We start from the raw sequence: 22081 nt of genomic DNA on the forward strand, positions 1-22081 counted from the left end.
TTCTGTTGTCCCGATTTCTCTCTTGTGCCCGTGTTTGCATGCCTACCTTAATTTAGGATGGCGAAGAGTGGCACGACCGTTTGCTGCTCAACCGCAGTCTTGAATAAATGTCCCCACATTGCCAATTCATGAAAATATGACAGTTTTGCAAGTGAACCACGAACACAGCTGCAGGAAGGTGAACATAACACTTACCTGACTCTCGCTGCATGACTTGAGTAAGCATGGTGCCTCAGGACAGCTCCTTTGCAGATCTAGAGCAAAAACGCAATACAAAATATTAAACAAAACAATACAAATAATGTTTTTACTATAAAAATGCACATAGGTTAAAAAGTACGAGCTCGTATAAGCTGCTAGTCAAATATTTTAAAAAGTTTCCAAGAAATAATTCTCGAAGCATCCACAAGCTACAAACATAAGTAAATTTGACAAGATGCATCGTCGGTGTGTGAGAATGCATTTTGGCTGTTACCTACTAGGTTATCTGCGTGCAACTTTTATAACAATACCTGGGCAAAAACTTTATAAATGCACTTCATCTGGAACTGTGAGACGATTATTATTTACAAACGTCGATGACATAGAAAGGTTATGCGGCTTTGAATGATGATCAACAGTACATACATGACTTCCCCAATCAGCTGTGAAAATGGCTCAAGCTATCGCTCTCCCCCAGCTAAATACCCGAGACAAAGTTGATGAGCATGGTGAACAGTTTTTATTAAACCCCATTGCCAAGATAGCTGCTTACGACATTGCAATGACATAGTCAACAGAGAAGCGCAAAATAAAATGATACGTCGGCCACGCCACCAGTTTTGTTTGCGTTGACTTATTTGTATTAGTAGATAGGAGGTTGCTATTGCATATGCTTCATTTTAGGCCAAAGGCCTAGAAAAGTGTTCACATTGGCTCTGACTGCCTTGTTTCCAAGTGGCGTGTGTGTCATCTTCACATCTTCTTGTCTAATGCTGTTTTATTGCCTTTTATATTGCACCAACCAGTGCAGTTCCAATCAAGCACACTACTGATTGAGTTGTGCATTGCAAGCATGCAAATGTGGTTAACAAATATCAGCAAAATAAATTGCAAGGCACAATTATCTAGACAAACATAACTTTCTTTTGAACGAGAAACTGTCTTTCATTATTACGCTTCCTTCATACAGACTCCGCAGAAGTGAGTTGCAAAAGATATGTTGTTTTGATAGGCAAAATGAAGTATATGTGACGCACCTATTGACGGCCTTTTCTGTAGAATATACATCTTTGTTTTTTTGTTTTTAGATTTTGAAGAAACCGGACACTAATAAGCACACAAGCTAATGGGCATTCATCATGTCTGGCTGAGTAGCTATTCAATTAATGCAACATTCCAATAACGGAGCGAGTTTCATAAAAGAGTGTAAAAGAAGGTTACAGCTGTTGCTCATCGTAACAAGTTTGCTTGCCCTCTCCTTTTAGCAGATTTCTAAAAAATACAAGAACCAAAGAAGGAAAATTGTAGTGATGCACCATATGGCGCAAGGCAATGTGTGTGAGTGACTCATTGCTTAGCCTATAAAAAAATGACACCATATCTTAACACAATGGTCATTCCTGCAGTGCCTGAATGTGCATTCTCATAAGGCTGAAATTGTTGCACTGTTTTGACACTACTTAAAAATTGATAGTTATTGACTCCAAATAGTTCTACAGTCCTATCCACCTTCTAGAGGGCGGCAGAAGCCCACTTTCGCATACGCTAGGTGCCAATAAAATCTGAGAACATATTTTTCTTGATGAACAGCCACCACAGCATGGTTTTGCTGCATCAGAATAATTAAAACTGAGATTTACGCACAATGCAAGCTGATAACCATCAGTCGCACTAAAGTGACCACACATAGCAAGGGTCATTTTGGCCTGTTATATCTCGTGAACAAAGCAAATGAGGACATATGATATTAAAACCATGTGTTCACTGACATAAGCGCTCTTCGATAAAAAATTGTCGTCAAAATTTAGACCGGATTTTTTATTTTTGAAAATGAACTTGTTTGAAAAAACTCGCTTCTTTAACTATTTTTTCTTTTTTTGCATTGCCCGTAGGAAAATGATCTTCTGTAAAAATGTTGCAAAGGTCCTTTTCTATATTTGACACTGTTTTGAAGTTTCTGTTTGAAATAGGAAAGGCGCCAAGGCGCCTCAAACTTAGCACACTTTTTTTTATTTCGACCGTGTTTGCCATTTTTTCACATTTCTTCCTTTTGAGAACGGCATAAAAAATGCATGGATGTAATTCACAGTATTGCGTTTTAAAACCAGGAAAAAAATTTCCAACACGTCATTTATAGTTCGCGTTAGATTCTGCCGTGAAATCCGAAAACATTGCAGTGAGCAAGAACAGGAGGCCCGCACCGCCACCTTCAAATATTTTTTTGCTGCGCCGGCAGCGTTTCTTGGAAATAAAATTTTTGGTTCACTGCACTTTGAGTGTGTTCACATTACACATCAAAAACCCAGGCAAAACAAAAATATCGACCGGACAGGCATGTTTGATCTCTCGTGGAATCACCCTGCTGTGCATTGCTGCTGTGTTATTTGTGGAATGTGTTTTCTCACCAATGCTTGGTTCGAGGCCACCGAAAATACTATTTTATAAGAACAAGTGTGCTACTGTTAATTTCTGGGATGTCAAACTCAACAAATCCGCATCCCTTGGCACGTGTCACTCAATGCATTAAAAAAAAAGTTTAGCCTGGCTGGTATAGATTCTAACAGGGTATCTCCATCCTTGATCGAATTTCGGCGCTAAAGAAGTTCATAGTATGGTAGAGATTCACCTATGGTACCACTCACTGGTACCAGGGAGACTGCAATAAGAGGAATCTCTTTGTCGTGTTCCACATGGCATTTGTGACCAAAATCATATGGCTTTGAAGATGTGTGTACAAAGTATGGATAGGCACTGTACGCCTCAGGAAGCATTGCTTTTGTGTGCCTATCTGCAACAAACGCATTTATGCCACGCGTATCTCTGCGCTGGCATGAGGTGTCGCCAAAGTGCCACGAAAATTCAACTCTAGGAGAGAATGTTCAGAGCCATGTGTAACGTTCAATGCAACAACAAAAGGAAGGATTGACTGCAAGCCTACTTGCTTCACAATGAGAAGAAAAATGCTACAAGGGTCAATAGTGTGTGTAATTGTGCTTCTTGTATTGCCCAAAAGAGCTGTAGCATTATAAAAAAGAGAGCGCCGTGAGAACACCCTCTAACTTTGAATATGTAGGAAAGCTTCAAAATGGTGCTCCAGGAACGTTCACACATGTTGAAATGAAAACAGCAAAAAAGAATGAAATATTGCACAAAACATCACAAGTCATGGCGTGATTTTCATAACTGGAGGAGGGATTTCAAGCTCCCTCAAAATTTTGAAATGCTGCATGTTCATATAAACGCACACACACATACGTCCACATGCACAAAAACATGAAGTACAGCAAGACCGCTACCATTAACAAATTTTCTGGTTAGGCCCCTGCATGGTGTGTATTTGTGTGTGGTATTCTGTGCTATCTTCATTATGACCCTGTAGCAATAACAGACAAATCTCTTTGCTGTACAAGGGTGTATACATGAAAGCCAAATTTCCTGAATGTGGCCCTATTTCCTTGAATAAATGCAGGAATTGTGGGCGGTGCCATTACTAAACATGCAAATGGAAACAGGAACAATCCTTGATACACAGGGATGCACGGAACAGCAACACAACACTGTAACCCGTTTCTAGACTTGACAAATTCGGCTGTTTTGGTGCCTGATATAGGTTGTTGTTATAGATTAAACTAGACCTAGAAATGAAACGACACATTTTAGTATTGAGCAGCTTCAGATCTAAATGCATTTTAAATTTGATGTTGATGTGTGGCACATATGTCCTATGTATTATAGAAGATTCCTACTCCACATTAGCACTCCTACATGTTCCTATGTTCGCGCGTAGCACATGAAACTTATTGAACCTCACCACATGTGAGTAGTCAAATATAAATCGCAAGTTTGATCTGTGACAACAATAATGTCAAAATTGTTTACAGCAGAGCTGTGGCCTACCTGCATTTGTTCGTCACTCGGGTTCACATCAGCATTGGCTGCATATGGTCATCACCAGCAGGGGAGGCGGCTGCAACAATTTCTTTGTTAAAGCATTGCCGAGAATTTGGTCTGGTTTGTTGCCAAAGAAATCTGGTAGGACAGGCTTTGAGAGAAAGTTGTGTAATAAGGCTGTTACCAGTCAACTCAGAGGTTATGCCAAGCAGGCATGGTCTCACGCAAACCATACACTGAATAATAAATGGGACTGACAAATACAGGCATATTTTTAACTTTGTTCATCATGGAACTAACACATTATGCACTGATCAGCTTATGTGTTAGAAAATAACATGACAGAGGTCAATATATTTCACTAATAACACACATCCTTGTCAGCCACATGCTATAATGGGCATTCGACAATTACCCATCTAAGAAAATGTGAATAAATATTATCTGAAATTTTCAAAGCCTCATCGTACATGTGATTGTTGCTCAATACAGTTTCCCATGGATTCTACTGAATGAATGTCGACAGCATGTGCTTTGCTGCCTTCAACATAATTTATGAGAAATACACTTTGTGCAACACATGCCAGTGTTGCACAAAATTTCTGTGGTCTACATGTCTTTTTACATCCAACAAAGCTCCTGCATGCCAGTTTTGCACAGAATTTCTGTGGTCTACATGTCTTTTTACATCCAACAAAGCTCCGCATGCCAGTGTTTCACTGTGCCATGTCAGTGGATTAACACGGGAAGTTGGGCGAGTTGGTACGTTATCATATTCAGCTGAACGTGTAGCGCGGCATAGGTGAGGGAAGAATTGGATGACACGGCGCTTCATTCCTGGTCTATGCCACGTTGCACGTTCAACGAAACAAGCCATGTGAGTGCCATATTATCTACCTTAGATGCAGGGTGGCTTGTTTGTGCCCTTAGCAACATACACAATGTGCAACCACATTTATAGCATACTTTATGCAATTTAGCATTCTTTAGCAAATAAAATTTATGGTGCCGTAACAGAGCCTGAGCTCTAGTTCGTGGGTACGATTACAGCGCTGTTTAAGTGGTGCTTTATGATACTTGCCAGCGTCATGGAAAACTGCAGTCCATCTATCGCTCCACCAGTAGAGCGCGAATAGCGTATGAATGGTTTTACATAAAAGCACTAGCACATAAACACAGTGATGAGTGCTTACCACAAGCTATACAGTTGCAGAAGTTAGGAAACAAGTAATACCAATCCAATAAAGGCAGAAGTTGAGGGTAAGATGGGAGCTTGAAGAGGTGAAAAATTCGTGAACACGGGGTGCCAGCAACACCCCGTGTTCACGAATTTTGCACGTAATACCACTGTCACACGTAACTGCAATGCACGAACGCACATACAGTGCCGAAAGCAATAGCAAATTCAGATGAGAGTACGCCTTGCCAAATTAGGTACAACACCCATAAAAATGGGTCAAACTGACTAAACTAAATACAGTGTCATGCTGCAAAAATTACATTTTTAGCAAATCTACCTTAGCTATTGCTTAAAAGACGACAAACAAAGTCCAAGAGTGCTAACCTAAACGCTTTTGACAGTCACGTTACTTAAGGACGCACAAAATGCACGCCTAAAGAAAATATCCCTACATACACTTTATTTCTCCCACTGTACTGATTCACGGCTCATGGCTCAACACGGTGGCTGGAGATCATTCCTTTAGAGCTCGTTCAAAAGAAAAAATAAAATCAAGCTTCGATTTCATTACTTTACCCCAAGTAAGTTGACAAGTGTAAACTGCACGCATAAAACACATGACGATGGTGTGTCTGAGAAAAATGTCTCCTTTCAGCAAATTTTAACATAGCGCAGTGCGTGCGCACGAGCTAATTACCAAAACTTTATATAACTACTGATTACGCTCTTGGACAAACGTCGTGCGCAAGCACCATGCACACAACAACGATATGTGGTACCAACAAGTTATGCGATTTCCTTCAGCGACAACGCATACTACAATAAGAACGACTGACAACGTACGAAGCGTAACATTCAAAATCACTTACCTCTGGCAAGAAAGCACGCTGGCAGCGTACACTGCAGGATGACCGCCGGTTTTCAAGCGATGCGCAGAGCAAGGAACGGCCAAGCTACCCGCATCCGGCTGTCCGCCGGTATAGCTCCCGAAGTGCTCGAACGTCAAGGCATTTTAGGCCCACAGAGCGTGCCGTCGAGTAAAGATTGCGATGCTGCTACTCACTGATGTGTGGAAACGTTTGAAGAGGGCACGGTGTAAAGAGGGTCTCCAAAGCTATGAATCACGTCCCTCGATCACACCGAACAAAGGAGTCGCAGAGAACGGAGTCGCACGGCCGGCATCTGGTCACTATTTGCACGGTGCCGCGGATCATACTCAGTGAAGAACTTGCGCTTACGTCAGTAACCGCAACACACAACACACAACGCGAGGCAACGCAGTAAAAATCCACCGCATGAACAAAACTCGGCACTACGACACACACACGAAATGCTGGACGCCGCCATGTCTGGGAAGAGAGAAAAAAAAAAAAAAAGCGGCAGGGCGATAATGGCGACACTAGCGCCACCACCACCTCAGTTTCAGTTTCGGTATCAACATATCAACAGAAAAATCGTGTGTACGTTGCTACAAATAGCTCAAACACGTGTGCTAACGCTGCAAGAAGGAAATGCGCTATCTTATATGTTTTGTCTCATCAATCTGTCATTGAAATTTACAGCAAGTTATACAGATGTAGTGGAATAGTTAGTGAAGTTGTTCAGGGGAGGTCGGCCTTTGACTGCAATGTGAAAATGCACATCATGCATTCACGAACAGTTTGTCGTGTAATTACATCCGCAGCTTAACGAATGTTTACCTTCAGCCTTAACTTCATTTATTAATACAAAAGCGAGTCTGCTTTGAACCATGTGGTTCATTGCTTCTCGCTTGGTACAGCTCAACGCGTTTTGCTTCATCGCGGGACTTTAGCGGGGCGTTGACATAGCATTCCAATCACGCGGAAACACAATACAAAAGATAACGAACCGTGATTGCGTTTTTCGCGTGTTGTATACGTGGTTCAAAAGACACGAAAACGTTTTCATCTCGGTGCCCACGAGTGCACGTTGTACGCACTGCAAATGCGCTGTGCGATGTATTTTTGTGCCGTTTCTTAATGCACGAAATCACACCGTTCGTGCAACATGCATTAGGAAATTGTGACACAGCTGCCGGAAGTAAGTTATGAAGAATTGTGTCCGCTGTAAATGCATGGGGTAAAACAGCATATGTCTGCCGCTTCGCGTTGCGCCTTGGGCGCTCTCACTGTTTCACCAGTGCCGTCACGCGCCCGTCGCGCGAAGGGCACACATTACTGCAACATAATTTTTTGATGACATCGGAGCCGACGGAAGTCCTAATATTGGAATAATGTAAACGCACTGCGCGAAATTGTTGCCTTATTTCGAACTGTTTGCTTAGACTTCATAGTCATCAATCGCGAGCTGCTAATGGTTATACTGGCAGCTCCCGCTCGTATTCACAAACGTCCCTTTCCTTACGCGTAAAGGCGGCCTTTCGTAAGTAGAATTTCGGGTAAAGTGAATTAAAAGGTAAAGCGACGACCTTTCAAAGACCCACCTTAGGACATTTTAAGGGCACCTAACGAAAGACGCCCTTATCCGTATGAGTGACTGTTATGGGAGCGAAGCTATGCGCGTTTTTGCGCTTGAAATCATCCATTCATGCGCGTATAACTTAATCCTACTACAAAAGTTTAATCAAATGTGCATCTACGCTACTGAAAACAAATGCAGCTAGTGTTAAACGGGTATTTTGCGCGTTTCTATAGCGTTGCTGACTCGCTGACTCGTGTTGGCTAAACTTTCTTTTCGGCTAAACACTAGCCGTCACAATAACGTGTTTGCTAAATTTCCCGTCGTTTCATTTTGTGTACGTTCAATGCACGTGTTTGTGCTGGTGGTTGCACGGTACGTTTGCATTCGTAAGCTATAACAAAGTTAAGGGCGTTGTGTGCGGTCCCCTCGTTGAGCCCGGGCTCCCGCCTGTTTCCCTCCATTCGGCTTGCGTCCTCAAGGGAAAGGGGGACGTCTCAAGGCTGAATTCCCGTAATGTCCCCGTGTTGTTGTTGTTTGTGGTTATGTGGAGGAAGAGACGTGTTGTGTGGCCGTGTTCTGGCCGTCAGTGACAGCGGTAGAGAAACGGACGGTCTGTGCGAACCGAAGTGAATGCGCGTGAACGATGTGCCTGTGTGGTGAATATTACCTCCTTCTGAATGTGTTCTAATTCAGCTTTATTCTAATAAATGGGTAAGGTTTTCTCATTTCCTTACTTGTACGTGTTTATTTAGTTCGGTCGGTGTTAGCACTTTTGCCGTTAGATTTACGCACCGAGGACTACCAGCGGACTAGTTGGGATTATTCCAAAGAAATCGAAAGGCTGACCACACGGAAGAAGCGTTTACGACAGGTGAGCTCCGTTTTCGCATCTTGCTACTTTCGAGGAGCGAAGACAGCAGCATTTTGCCGATACTGAGGCTCCTGATGTTTGTTCAAATTGTGGCTCAATCGTGCCAGCTTCATCGCCTTTCCACGCGTGATATGTATCTTCGATGAAATACGACACGTGTGATTGCTCGCACATTGCTTCGAAGCTTTCTTTTTCTTTTTATTGTTGCGGATGTCGTGCTTTGTACGCAAATACACACATATCGCCATGCTGGATAGCATAAGCCCTAGGTACTTCGAAAGCTACCTTACGGAGGCTTCCTTTTCGTAAAGTTCTCTAAAGGGGGCTACTGAGGATAAAGTGTGTTCTTGAAACGCGGTAAGGAGCCGAGCAAGTAATAAAGATGTACTCGTGCAAGTGCACCGCCGAGCTAACAATACGAACCAATACGCTAGCGGTCGATCGAGTTGCTTGTAACCGTCGCGTACAACAATCTTTGACAACGGACATCGTGTCTATGCGAAAATAGGCCAAGCATGTAGGCGACGCAAAATGTAATTTTAGAAGTGTTGCACTTTGTCGCTTATGCTTTCTCCAATTAGTTAGGGCTTTCGTCAGTTAATTGTCATGTGCAGCGCTTGCCTCTCGCTCGTTGGTTCAGAAGTGAACTCTTCTCACTTCCATTTTCAATGCAAGGAAACAGGGGCGTAGCCAGAAATTTTTCGGGGGGGGGGGGGGGGGGGGGGGTCAACCATACTTTATCTATGTTCGTGCGTGCGTTTGTATGTGTGCGTGTATATATACACATGCAAAATTGAAAAATTTTGGCTACGCCCCTGCAAGGAAACACCTATAGATGCGCGTTGACAGTTGATGCACAATGCCCTAGAGTTCAAAGTTGTACCACAACAATTCGGCGGTTTTCTCGGATGAGTACTTCTATGCATCATAAATGCAGCTGATCACGAAGCATCCATAATCAGCAACGTACGTGTCCATCGACACAGGCTCCTCATGTTTCTATTATCACATCTATTGCACCCAGCATCCACCCGGCACCTCACCACGTACGCCACCACCCACCCACTTTGCCCACCGGGTCTCCCACCAAACACGAAGCATCCCTGCATCCACCCAGCACACCCACCAATTGTTCCACCGCCCACCAACTTTGTGTCTCCACCACCACCCATTATGGCCACCGAGTGTCCACCAAACCACCAACTTTCCCAGCACGCCCACCAAGGGTCCCACGATGTCCACCATTACTCCCACCATGTACACCACGTTGTCCATCATACCCACCAGAATTTCCACCATTTCCATCATAAATTTTATGATGGGCAATGCTGGGATTTTCAATAGGGTGCTATCCGCAGAATATGTTTTCTCACCGAGCCCGAAGGGTGGTTCATGACCCCCTTTAAGACGGATAGCGCCTTTTTCAGTTGACGGGCGGCGCTGTGCTAAACTCCGACGAGTGAAATAAGAGCTTTGAGTCGATGGTCGTTTGACAATATAGAGACAAGTCCAGTGATAAGCAATTAAGTAAGCCATATTGGCGCCTTAAAGGACCACATTAAGAATTTTCATCCATTCGTCCGCATTGAAATATATGATAACCGGTATTGAATCAGGCACTTATGATGATTAAACTAGCTAATCTGGCTGATTTTAACCTCTCATAGCCTAGATTTTTTAGAGTGCAGCTCTTTGGCGCCCGTTCCTGGGTTGAGTGGCGTCACCATCGGCGTAGCAAAAAATGAAATCGATGTGAACGCGGGCCCTCTGTGTGAGAGTCAAGTATTCTACCACAGAGCCAGGCTGGTGCTTGAAACTTATTTGCAAAAAGACCATATACAGGCGTCATGTCGGGCAAGGAATCGCGTTAACCTATATAATATAGCGTGGCAGAAGAGTAAAATAACAACCAGGCATCACACAATGCTAACTGCGCGACGAGTGTGTGGTTTAAAGCTTCCGACGTGCTCCAAAATACTAAGCCATAATTCTTCATCGTCATCAGCCACATGCAGCATCAACAAAGTGCCCATATTACCTTACAGATGTGTAGCGGCTACCTCGCTTATCCACAGAAAGACGAATGCCGTAGCGGGTGCTTCCCTACTTCACAAAAATTATTATTTATGGCGTAGTGGATTCCTTGCATGCGTACTTGTATTAGCTGCCCCAAGAGAGTTGAGAATGGGCTCTAGAAAGACCGCTCTTCCAGCTTTTGCTGGGACTGTGCTGTGCTCTCCGCGCAGGCCTGGCGTATTGGAGCGCAGCTATTATGCGCCCGTTCCTGCGTTGAGCGGAGTCGCCCTTTGTCGTCGGCGTAACCGTCGGCGAACACGGAGTCTGTCGATATCACGAGCCACTGGCCACTAACCTCGCTTTCTTCCTCCATCACGCGCGCTGGCCCCTCGGTCGGAGTTCGTGCGCATGCAGGGCTTGCACGTGCACTGCGGCTGGCTTCGCTTGTCGTAACGGGGCTGCCGGCGTTTTGCTTGGTTCGCGACGGCTGCAATACACAGAGTGGTGTGCGTAGCACTCGAGCTCTGGCAGGTTTTATGGCAATATGTAACGAACGTTACATTGGTACGACTGTGGAAATTCAAAACTTCAAGCACAGTTGGCGTTGTCCCGAGACAAAGCTGCGCTCAGAATTCGCGTTAGGCAGCAACGTTATCGCCGGTGATTTCTTTTTGTTGTCGCAAGGAAAACGCTCGCATTGCAGTTAGAAAGGTTCGTATGTGAGTTAAGAACGTCACAAATTACTATCTCATCTATTCACTGTACGAGGTGAGAATTGTATAGTGCGTTTAAAAAGCAGCGTAATAATGTTGGCATATTTTCGCACAATGGAAACTTAGACTTGGCTCCCGAGGAGGCCCCTCAATATGAGACAGGCTGCGAAACATTCAGAATTGGAGATATGGTGTTTTCAATCGATGCACCTGAACGAATGCGGCCACACGAGTCGCTTCAATGGATATACTTGGAAGTAACCATGCGCAGTGAATACTTTTTCTGTTTCATAAATGGCGAAATGTACAGAGGTCATGCAAATTTCTCTACCGTGAACGTCCATTTGCGATTCGTGAGTGTGACGCGAAATTCCGACGACAGGCTGGAAAATGTTTGCAAGGTGAGCACATTCGCAGCTAACCATATTGCCCACGGTCTGTGATGGGCTAGTTGGTAGACATAATCCCACGCAGTAGCGCAGAGGACCACACGGATAGCGACGACACGAGGAAGACAGTACACAGCGCTACGTCCCGTGTACCTCTTTCCGCTGCTGGTGTGGTTCTTTGCGCTACTGCGTGAATTATGCCCATAGTCGTCCTGTTATTCATCCGCGTTACGCTGATATTCTTTGAAAACGGAAAAAGAAGAAAGGTAATACCGTGGCTTCCTTCAACATTTCCTCCTCACTTCCTGGAAAAGATATGGTATGGTGTGTACTAATATACCCGAGAAAATAAACGCGCGAGGGAATGCGCACATCTCTTCTTGCACCTAAAAACAACCGGCGGAATATTTACGGCCTTCCTCGTTACTGTGCGTCAACGCCTTCGATTTCCGCCGCTTCGCAGCTGCTAAGGCTTCGTAGACCGTCGCGAGGGGCGTCCGGTCAATGGAAAGAAACGGCGCTTGCGGAGCAAACAGGAAAGGGTCGAGGACCCCGCGGGGTAACGACTTCCAGAAATCCGCTCAGGCGGCTGTCAATCCACGGCCGACCGCACTCTTTCCTGGCCGCTGAGTCCATGCACTTGGAAAAACATGGAAGCGCGCGCCTCGCGCGCCTGAGGAGCGGTTCCGGAAATATGGACGGAAGCAGAGCGCTGGCTCGGCGCTTTCAGCGTTTCTGAGACCGTGCCTTAAGCATTTATTATTTGCAGCTCGCACTGCTCAGAAAACACGCCGTGGATGTGCACCTACCGAAGCTTCTGTTCATCTGATGCCAAATACTCAAAGATTTTTTTTTTATTTTATCTTAAGTTCTCTTTGTCATTGACCGTTTCTTTCGCTGATCTTATGTGCTACATCCTAGAATATGAATAAATGTATATAAGAGTAAATGAAATATGCAAATCCGCGTGCTACAGAGTTTCGCTGTTTATCCAACGTGACAGATTGGAATGGCTCATGAATTTTTTCTTCCCTTATTTCTTCCTTCTCACCTTAAAGGTATGACACCCGGTCTTTTCTTTATTACCACTATATTACGTGTTATCTAGCAGCAAGGCGCACGTAAATGCTCGGACATCAGTACTATGCTATAAACATATATCAATTCAATACGATTGAAACACCACACGGTGCCTTCTTATCACGTGGATAGCAGAGCTACCTTTAAGGGTCTTTTCTCTACAAGTACACGACTTTAGGCCACCGGGGTGGCACGTTTTTAAGGCGTTTATTTGACGCTACTCAGTGGCAATACGCAATGGCGACAGTCAAGGCAGAAGCACGAACTCAGCGCGAGCGGCGTTCTTTCAGGAGAAGTCAAGAGTACTGGAGAGCGCTACCCATTACTCAGTTCCAAGGCTTCGCTACAATTACCCCAGGTACGAAAAGGGAGCCGCCCTGCGACCCTAACAGCTTGTCACTATGAGCGGGTCATAGTAGGCCTTGAGGCGCACCACGATGACAATATCGCGCTCTAGACGGTGCATGTCCGAAGATGGTTCGATGGGTTCGGTCAGGTAGTTGACCGCGGATGTGTGCTCGATGACACGTGGGCCTTTGTATTAAATGCGAAGCATTTATTAGCGAACCTAAGGCACTTTGAGCGTTTCTACAGACGTATCTATCTATCGATCTATCTAGCCGCCTTCGTCAGGGTGCTCTCGTGATCGCCTCGTTAACTTGGTTTAGACCAACGTCGGCATGGGAGGGTAACACGGTTTGACGAATGTGACTGTCGGGTCATGAGATGAATAACGTCAAAATCCTGTAGCCTGCGTCTTCAAACCCTTTCCGTCAGACACGTGTGACACATACGCGTTTACCATGGGCCGCGGTATACGGGTATGCGCCACAGGTGACTGACAGCTTAAATCTACCCAGGAACGGCGAGAACAGACATTAGTAATTTAAATGCGAGAGCGTTAAGAAAAAAAGACATCCGCCGAGTGTGTTCATATAATTACTATCGCAATAAAACAAGGCGATGGTTTTCGCCTTCGAGTCATCTTAGGCGAATGCATGAGGGTGCCTGTAAGTTTTGGCTAGGCGCCTGATGTCCAAGAATAGCTGATTTTGCGCGCGCGGTAGTTCAGGGACGGTAGTGCGCCTCGTGAGTTGGAATTTACCATTGAAAAAGCTACCTTACTAATGAAAAGCTACTAAATTTAACAATGAAAGGCGCGCTATTAACAAGCGTAGTTACCATCTGCGTGCATTCTTCTTTCAATGAAGCTCTGAGATGTTGCTTGCATTGACCGTCATTGTGAATGATCTCTGCACATATGTTGCTCTCTGTACATATAGTATACCCTATTCGGCACTATACAGAGCTGTCTTGGGCCAGCATTACTCTCGTTTAGATAATTTTAGGATAAGGTATCAAACAGCAAAAAAGTGCAGTTAATAAATGTGCATAAGTCACCTGAGAGAAATTATGTGCTCTACTCTGCCTTGGTGCTCTTTTATGTGTTTTTTTACTGCGATAGCAATTATATGGACAGTCTCGGCTGGATTTTGCCGTCGCCGTCGCCGTCACCGCCGTCATGCACCGTATATATATAAGTATGTATATATATATAAAAGCCCCAAAGAAAAACAATTCAGAAAAATGCTTCCGAAGCGCGGAATCGAACCAGGGACCTCTTTCTCCGCAGCGAGTGGCGCTAGCCACTACGCCACGAAACGCAGATCCTCCACGTAGGTAACGGCGAGCGTTATATACACACCCTTTACCGCTGGACGGACTCAGAGACGGCTGCGCTTATAAGCGTTTCTTCATTACCAGCGAGATGGCGTTAGGAGCACGACAGGAGCATTTAAAAGTCGTCGGCGAGCTCGCTCGCTTCTTCTTATACTTTTATAGGGAGAACCTTGCCCTTCCGTTGTCTGCTCGCGCGGTTTTCTTGTGCTGAGGGGAAGAGGGATGTTTCACGCTTTCACCGTGATGTCCGCGCTCATGTTACGGAGCGTACGAGCGTACGAAAGTCACTCGAGCTCAAGGGACGCCGCTAAACGAACAAACAGATGATGAGCGCGGACTATCAAGTGTCACAACTCGACACTTGAAGCACGGTAGTTTCCTTCGCTGCTTCGGCCGCCTTTGCAACAGGAGCGCTGTTCAAACTGAGAGTATCCATTGGCGAGCCTCACTTCATATAGCATTAGTTTCTTGCTATCGCATTCATTCCTTCGGCCTTGCGGCGAAACTGTGACTTTTTTTCATTGCTGTGAAGTTCTAAAATTTATTTATAGTTTTCTTCATTTTTCCTTTCTTTCTCTCTCTTTCTATTTCTCGCTTGTTTCTTTTTTATTTTTATACGTGGTTTTACCTGCGTTACGCCAAGGGACGACAGCATGCGAAAGCATACGACAGCCGGCGCCCCTAAAGTGCCCCGTACATGATACCATCACCAAGGCGCTCGAAGAGCAAGATGAAGAAGACTTCTCCTTGGTGCGAGCGCACGCTCAATATGTTACAGATGGCTAGGCTATGCGTCGTTGGGCTATCGTTACGGCAACCTACATGAGACAACGACAGCACACGACAGTATACATACAACAGCCCGGGCCCGTAAAGTGCTCCGCACCTAAAGAAAAATGCCAAGAGCTAGACAGCTGATGGGAATGCTTACAACGCGCTGCCTGAACAGCAAGCGCTCTCTCTGCTAAAGGGCGTTGGCTACGTAGGAGCAAGGTATGTGGCGCCACTATTGAAAACAGAGTGCGAAGGAGAGGAGACCGAGGAAAAACGAGAGCGGAGGAGGAGAGTGTCGCTACTTTACGAAGTTTCAGGGACCACCTTACGATGGGGTGGAAGGAACTGTCCGCTGAGTTCAGCACCAGTTCTTCCGCTTATAGCTCCTTTGATAGCTCTGAAGTACGGTAGCGCAAGGGCGCTGCCACGTGGTTTTATTTCATATGTCACGCGCTTTCTTTAAATGCCGGAAAAATCGCCACGGAACATTTACGTTACCAAAAAAAAATTTGAATGGGTAGGTTTGAAAGGCCCTCTACGACGTAATGAAACGCACTTGACCCTGAAGTGAATATTAAAAATTTTGCATAATTGATCTTAGTAAATAAATAATTAGATGCAATATAAAAATGATCTAACGAGCTCCACATGACGGCAAGCCATTTGTCGTTGGCTTCCGTTAACCACTTTAAAACATTTTGGTTGTAGTTAACTGAAACACCATGTATATGCATGATACTATGCGGAAGGACCCGCCACGGTGGTTATACTGCTCGATTGCTGACCCAAAGGCCGCGGGATCGAATCCTGGCCGCGGCGGCCGCATTTTCGATGGAGGCGAAAATGCTAGAAGCCCGTGTGCTTAGATTTAGGTGCACTTTAAAGAGCAACAGGTGGACGAAATTTCCGGAGCCCTCAACTACGGCGTCCCTCATAATCGTATCGTGATTTTGGGACGTCGCACCCCAACAATGCGAAGTAGATAATACAACACTGCATTCTAGTACAGGAGAACAGGAAACTCCCTAAAAAGCCGGCGCACACCCCTCTGTGACCGCGAACGGAGGCGAACATTTCGGTACTCTTAAAAAGCACAATTTCCAAAAACCTCCGTGCTTGTTCAGGCTAATGTGCAGATGTAGCCTGCATATGAAAACAATACTCTGTCAAACACAGCCGAAAAGAGTAATGGTGAAGTTTCAGTATGTTTTCTTCATACCTTTTAGGCTAACATGTTCTTACCAAGTAGAGTTGAAAGATAACCTCCTTGATACAGTTGGCATCGCCCTGTAAGTTCTGCGCGTGAAGCTTGTAAATCGTGATTTGCATTTTTATTCCGACTCAACGAGAAAGCTACCCAACCCTCTGTCACGGAAGTTGATTATCGCTAAAAAGAAATTTAGAAAATACCCTATCCTTGTGGTGCTGCGTTTCCCCTTCAGGCCGCAACGCTCCGATGGCAAGTGTCTTTTTACGCGAAAGCGTTACTTGGCTAGGTTGTCGAGAACGCGCGCTCTCCGGGCGTCCACAAGTTGTGTGTCCGTAAAACATATGACATCACCCACCGGAACTGATCTTCGCCAGGACACACATCAACTTTTTACCGCGGTAAATCATTCCATCCGAGGAATAGATTAGGGGGATCCGCGCAGAAGTAGGGGAAGTCCAGATTCGAAGGGAGCTCGGAATTGTACGCCCTATCATTTGGCCTTCAACTTGCGTGGAGAAAGTGTCGCAACTGCACTCATAGCTGCAGGGAGTCTCATGCCGGCATCGGCAAAAGACTCGACGGTGAAGCGCTCACTTGCCGAGGAGGAATCCCGAGACGAGTAAATGTTCTGCACCCAAGTTAGCAAGTACGAGAAGGGCTAGGGAAGGCAGACACGGGGAACCTGCTTGGCAAACTAACGTGATGCACTGGACACCCGCGCACTATTGTGCCAAACATTGACTTTATCGACGGAATCGTCAACGGAGCGGTTGGAAAGCTGCGGCACATGCAGGAGGACGTTTACGACGGAATAATTAGATTGTGGCTCGTTTTCCCGCCAGGATCAGGGCAAGTCGCGCGCAACAAGAACGAATAATTTAGACTCAACGAACCGAACGTTCTGTAACACAGTTCGGCTGCTCGCATTGCCTTATTCTTTATAACGCAACTCGGTGACACCACTGTGCAGCAACCTCCCTAACAAGATCTTTGACAAAAGAAACACTTTCCCGTTATCATCTCATAACAATATCCTAGGGATCCTCTGAAACTTCTTAAGCGAAGCTCTTATAACTGACAGAATTTGATTGCGTCGTTGTGCGCCGAAAACCCGGCGTTGTATGCGAAAAGCCAGACGTCGGCGACGGTACATAATTATGGTACTCGATGATGCGCCGGTCTCATCCGTATTTGTATGCGCCGTTTTCCAATAATTGATGCTCTCTCGATCGCGCGATTGTCGGCGATCAGTCGTTTCTGATGGGCAACACGATAATTTATCGAGGTGACTTGTCATTCCAAGTTGCCACATTTCACTGTCGCATGGATGTGAACGGATGACCGTCGTTCCCTGCAGCAACTGAAGTGTTGCGCTGCTAAGCACGTGGATGAAGGCCAAATCTCCGGCATGGAGGAAGGAAACAGTAAGGAGGGTGCATTGCTCAATGTGAGAGAAAGAAAGAAACAAAGAAAGAAAAGAAAAATGAAGAAAGAGAGAAAGAAGGAAAGAAAGAAGAAAAAAGAAAGAAGGAAAGAAACAGAGAAAGGAAGAAAGAAAGAAAGAGAGAAAGAAAGAAGGGAAGAACGAAAAACAAAGAAGGAAAGAAAAATTAAGAAGGAGACCGCAAGATGGAAAGAAATAAAAAAAGAAAGAAAGAACGAAACAAAGAGGGTTAAGGAAAAAGAAAGAAAGAAGGAAAGAAAAAAATAGAAAGAAGAAGGGAAAGAAACAAAGAAAGACAAAAAAAGAAAAGAATGACAGAACTGCATAGGTTTAACTTCGGCTAGGTGGTACGGCATTCTGATGTTGTTGCGCTGATTAAAATGCACGAAGGACTAACAAAAAAGGGGACACAAGTGGTGCGCAGACTTTCAACTGTTTGTTTTCGCAAAAGAACGTCAGGATATCCACGAAACATTGATGATAGCAAAGTACAATGTCACAACGTGACATTCATGAAAACAATTCACTTTCAAGCCCTCGTATTCCGCGCGCGTGTGTAGTGTTAACTAATCTAGCTGTTGTTAATAAAGTTAAGGGCTGCCTCACTGAGGGCAATAAAAGAAGAGCCGACGTGACAATGTGATTTTAACATATGAAATATGCCTCCATGATTTCCCGTGTTCTTTTTTGCGCTGCAATGCGCCAACTTCTGCGTTTGATTAAAAATAGGCTCACATCCACATCTTGCGCAATTTGTGGCTAAGTGCCCTGGTGATTGCAGCATCTCTGCAGCGTACCTATGTTCCCTTAACCTTATTTTTATGCAACGGCCGGATATTTGCACAGTACGCCCTTATCACACTCTACATATTTTTTGACAAGCTTAACAGTGCAATTTTTCATTGACGAAGTTTTGGGAGGAATATTAACTTGCTTTCGTAGATCTCTCAGCTTTTCCCCGATCTTTTTAAGAGCATGCGAGGTCGTGCCCGCATGAAACTACACATATGTTCCTAGTTTGCTCGGCATCTTTTGGTGCATTCTAATTGTAAAGCAAATTCTTCTAAGCTTAGGGACTAGCACAAAACTCCATTGCCACGATGAGCACTAACGATACAAAAAAGAGAGAAAAGCTCTGGCCGATCCAGCGGGCCTGTGAAACTGCTGAGAGACCGCGTCTCTCCACCGGCTCCAAGGCGACAATCCAGCCCGGCAGCCTGTAGGGTCTAATTAAAGTTATTCTCTCACTCACTCACTAATTTTGCACTTTAGGCCCCCTCAGTATGCTGCACGTGCATACATACCATGGTGCTTTGCCTTCGTGGCACATACGGTTTAAACACACGACCCGATATGGACTTTTGTTCTCGTACAGAGCCTCCGTTCACATTATTAAGGCGAAATCCTTAGATGCCTCATCAAACGCGAACATTCACCGGCGTGCCGCGTTGGCGTCCCCCGTCGGCGGCGTCAACACGATTGATGCAAAAACTCATCATCACGCAAGGACGTCATCTGATGACGTCACCACAACATCACAGGACGCCAAAATGTTCACGTGACGTGACATCACATGATGACGTCATCACATGACATCGTAGCTTGGTCAAAGGTGGGCTGATCGCGGAGGCAGTGCAAACCCAGGTGAGGTGCCTCAGATCCTGGCGGCAGTGGAAAACCCCGCTAGGTGCACAAAGCTTTCGGACGGTGGCGGGGCAGGCTCGATACATCGACTGAGAATAAAAAGAAGACGGCTTTCGCCTTCCAGTCGTCATAGATGAGTGCATAAAAGACTGTGACTTTTTTCATACCTGGACACGCGCGCTGCGCCCCGTGAATCGGACATACATAACACGTGAAGCGTTAATAAGCCAAAACGCTGGATTATGCTGTGCGGTGGTTATTTATTATTTTTTTAGTGGTGCGTTCAACTTCTACGCGTTTTCTGATTGAAGGTGAGAGACAGTATGTAACAGAGGGTGACAGGAGAAGGTGGACGGCAGTAGCCTCGGTTCAACAAACGGGACCTCACGCCCTGTCGCTTAATGGGTTCGCCTGCTCCCTGAATGTTGCCGTCGTATTTTCGAGCGTGACCGGATCTAATGAATTTTTTGAAACGCAGCTCTCGCTGGAGCAGCTTTCACGGTCGCACTACTCAACGTCGAGGCATCCGACATGCGTATAGCCTAGGCGTTATTTATAACCCTACAGGATCCTGAGACACGCGCGGGCAAACCGCTCTGGGTACTCCGGAAACGGTGAGCCCACGTGGATAAATATTTGCCAAGCGCAGTTGTTGGAGGAACGTACTTTTCGGCTGCGTAACTGTGTCGAGATGGCGACGGGCTTTCAGCCGATTTCGCAGTGGCATATAGAACTGGAGTGTGTGTGTCGCGAGGTACAACATTGGTGGTGGCAGTCGAAGTCGGATCATCAATAAAAAGAAAAACACTGACCACCTCCTCCTTGCGGATCACGAATATTCTGGAAGTGGCGATATTTCTTTGAAGCTCTTCGATTTGTGGGCTCTTCTCGTACGATCAGCATAGTAGCGTTCAACTTAGTAGCGTTTATAGGTGTTACTGTGAACAGAAGTGACCAGTACACCTTGAGCCATGACTGCACAGTGAACTGTGTTCCCTCACAGCATGAGCTGAAGTTCTTATAGGTGATGCATATTTATGCTTGAAACGCACACGTGGCCCTGACGCAACAGTACCAGGCCGAAACGAGAACGAAATGAGTGCATATCACTGTAATATAGCCATAACTTTGTGATCGCTGCAATATAAGGAGCGCTTATAAATGTGGTGGCTTCTTATCATCCGCTATTGACTCGCCTGCCCTGTTTCCTTTCCGGTATACAAAATGAACATCTTCTATAGCGCAAGGGCTGTCAGGTTGTTTCTGTAGCTTGCTAATCCACATCTTGCGCATGCGTCATGGCAGAGTCTGTGCTGCTATAGCGACTCCGGTTATTAGATTCCCGACTATACCACCCAACTCTTGGAACTGGCCGCTGAAGGTTATCCATTCGATGAAAGGCGGGTAAGTTATGGTAATTTACGGTAATATGTGCACAGCGCCAGTCCTTAATCGTGCGCACTGTTACATACATTACTAATTCACAGACGAGTGATTATTCAAGTGCCACACCCCTTACAAGCGCGTCCCTATATAGCTTCGAGTTAACCATTGGGGCTCCCTATGTCTGCACGGTAGCGAGGGAGTTAACTGGACTGCGCGTGCAGCTGTGAATTATGCAGCCGTGCGCAAATATCCCGACCTCATCGCGGTGCGGCTACGTTTGTCGCCGATCAGGAGGCAAGTTCCCAGGCTACACGGAATATGCGGCAGAAACGTATGCTGAAGGCAGCGTCAACTACTCACGCAAACTATGTTCCGGTAACGTACGTACTGCTGGAAAAAAAAAAAAGAAACTGACTGTTGAATTCAACTTTCATAATCTGGACTATACACCGATTGCGAGGGATGCCGTGTAGCGCACGGCTACAGATTATTATGGCCGCCTGGCTTGCTTAAGTGAGCGCGTAAATCTAATTAGCAATCACATGAACGTGTATACGCAATTTCGGCTCTATGAAAATATATGGCTGTCACGTTCGTTTATTGTGACGCGACATCGTCGTTCACGAGCACAACAGTGTATTCGCTCAGACCGCATGGATATAGTGACGATCACTTACAAGGCGGTTTGACGCGGCTCTGCAGAATGACACAGGAAAATCGAACATGGCTCTGCCATTCTATTTGTTGCGTACAGCTTTGTGAATGAAGGAGTAAATGTCCGTTATCGCTAAACTTGCTTTAGCGATTGTGACTGGGGACTTATGCGTTAATTTCTCGATCTGAAACATGGTATTCTCTCTATCGGTCGTGAGGTTCAACTCTTGCTGGTGCACTTTTTCCGCAGATTTCTTTTTTAACCTACATGATTGCCCAGCTTTGTTTTGGAAACGCGGCAAATAGTCAACATTTGCGACCTTCTGGGCCTTGGTGAGCCAAATTTCGTCGGCCAACGTTACTGCAACACCTTTCCGGCTGTACAAAAAAAAACTTCGAAATGCAACGTAGGAAATGTAAGGTGTAATGGCAGAAAGCATGAATAAAACTGTGAGGTACTTGGCAAAATAATCGCAATAGACGGGACCAGCGCTGGTAACAGCTAT

At 45.4% G+C, this 22081-nt stretch overlaps 1 long non-coding RNA gene across 1 annotated transcript; it reads right to left on the reverse strand.

The window, feature by feature from the left end:
* Positions 1 to 216: 216 nt before the first annotated feature.
* Positions 217 to 6305, reverse strand: LOC125758560 (uncharacterized). Its single transcript, XR_007416221.1, has 3 exons — positions 6142 to 6305; positions 4099 to 4168; positions 217 to 254 (listed from the first exon to the last, which is right to left on the reverse strand). It is a non-coding gene; the product is annotated as an uncharacterized LOC125758560 (long non-coding RNA).
* Between the last annotated feature and the right edge of the window lie 15776 nt (positions 6306 to 22081).

The sequence above is a fragment of the Rhipicephalus sanguineus genome, chromosome 5 (genome assembly GCF_013339695.2).
Source record: "Rhipicephalus sanguineus isolate Rsan-2018 chromosome 5, BIME_Rsan_1.4, whole genome shotgun sequence".
Taxonomy (NCBI): Eukaryota; Metazoa; Arthropoda; class Arachnida; order Ixodida; family Ixodidae; genus Rhipicephalus; species Rhipicephalus sanguineus.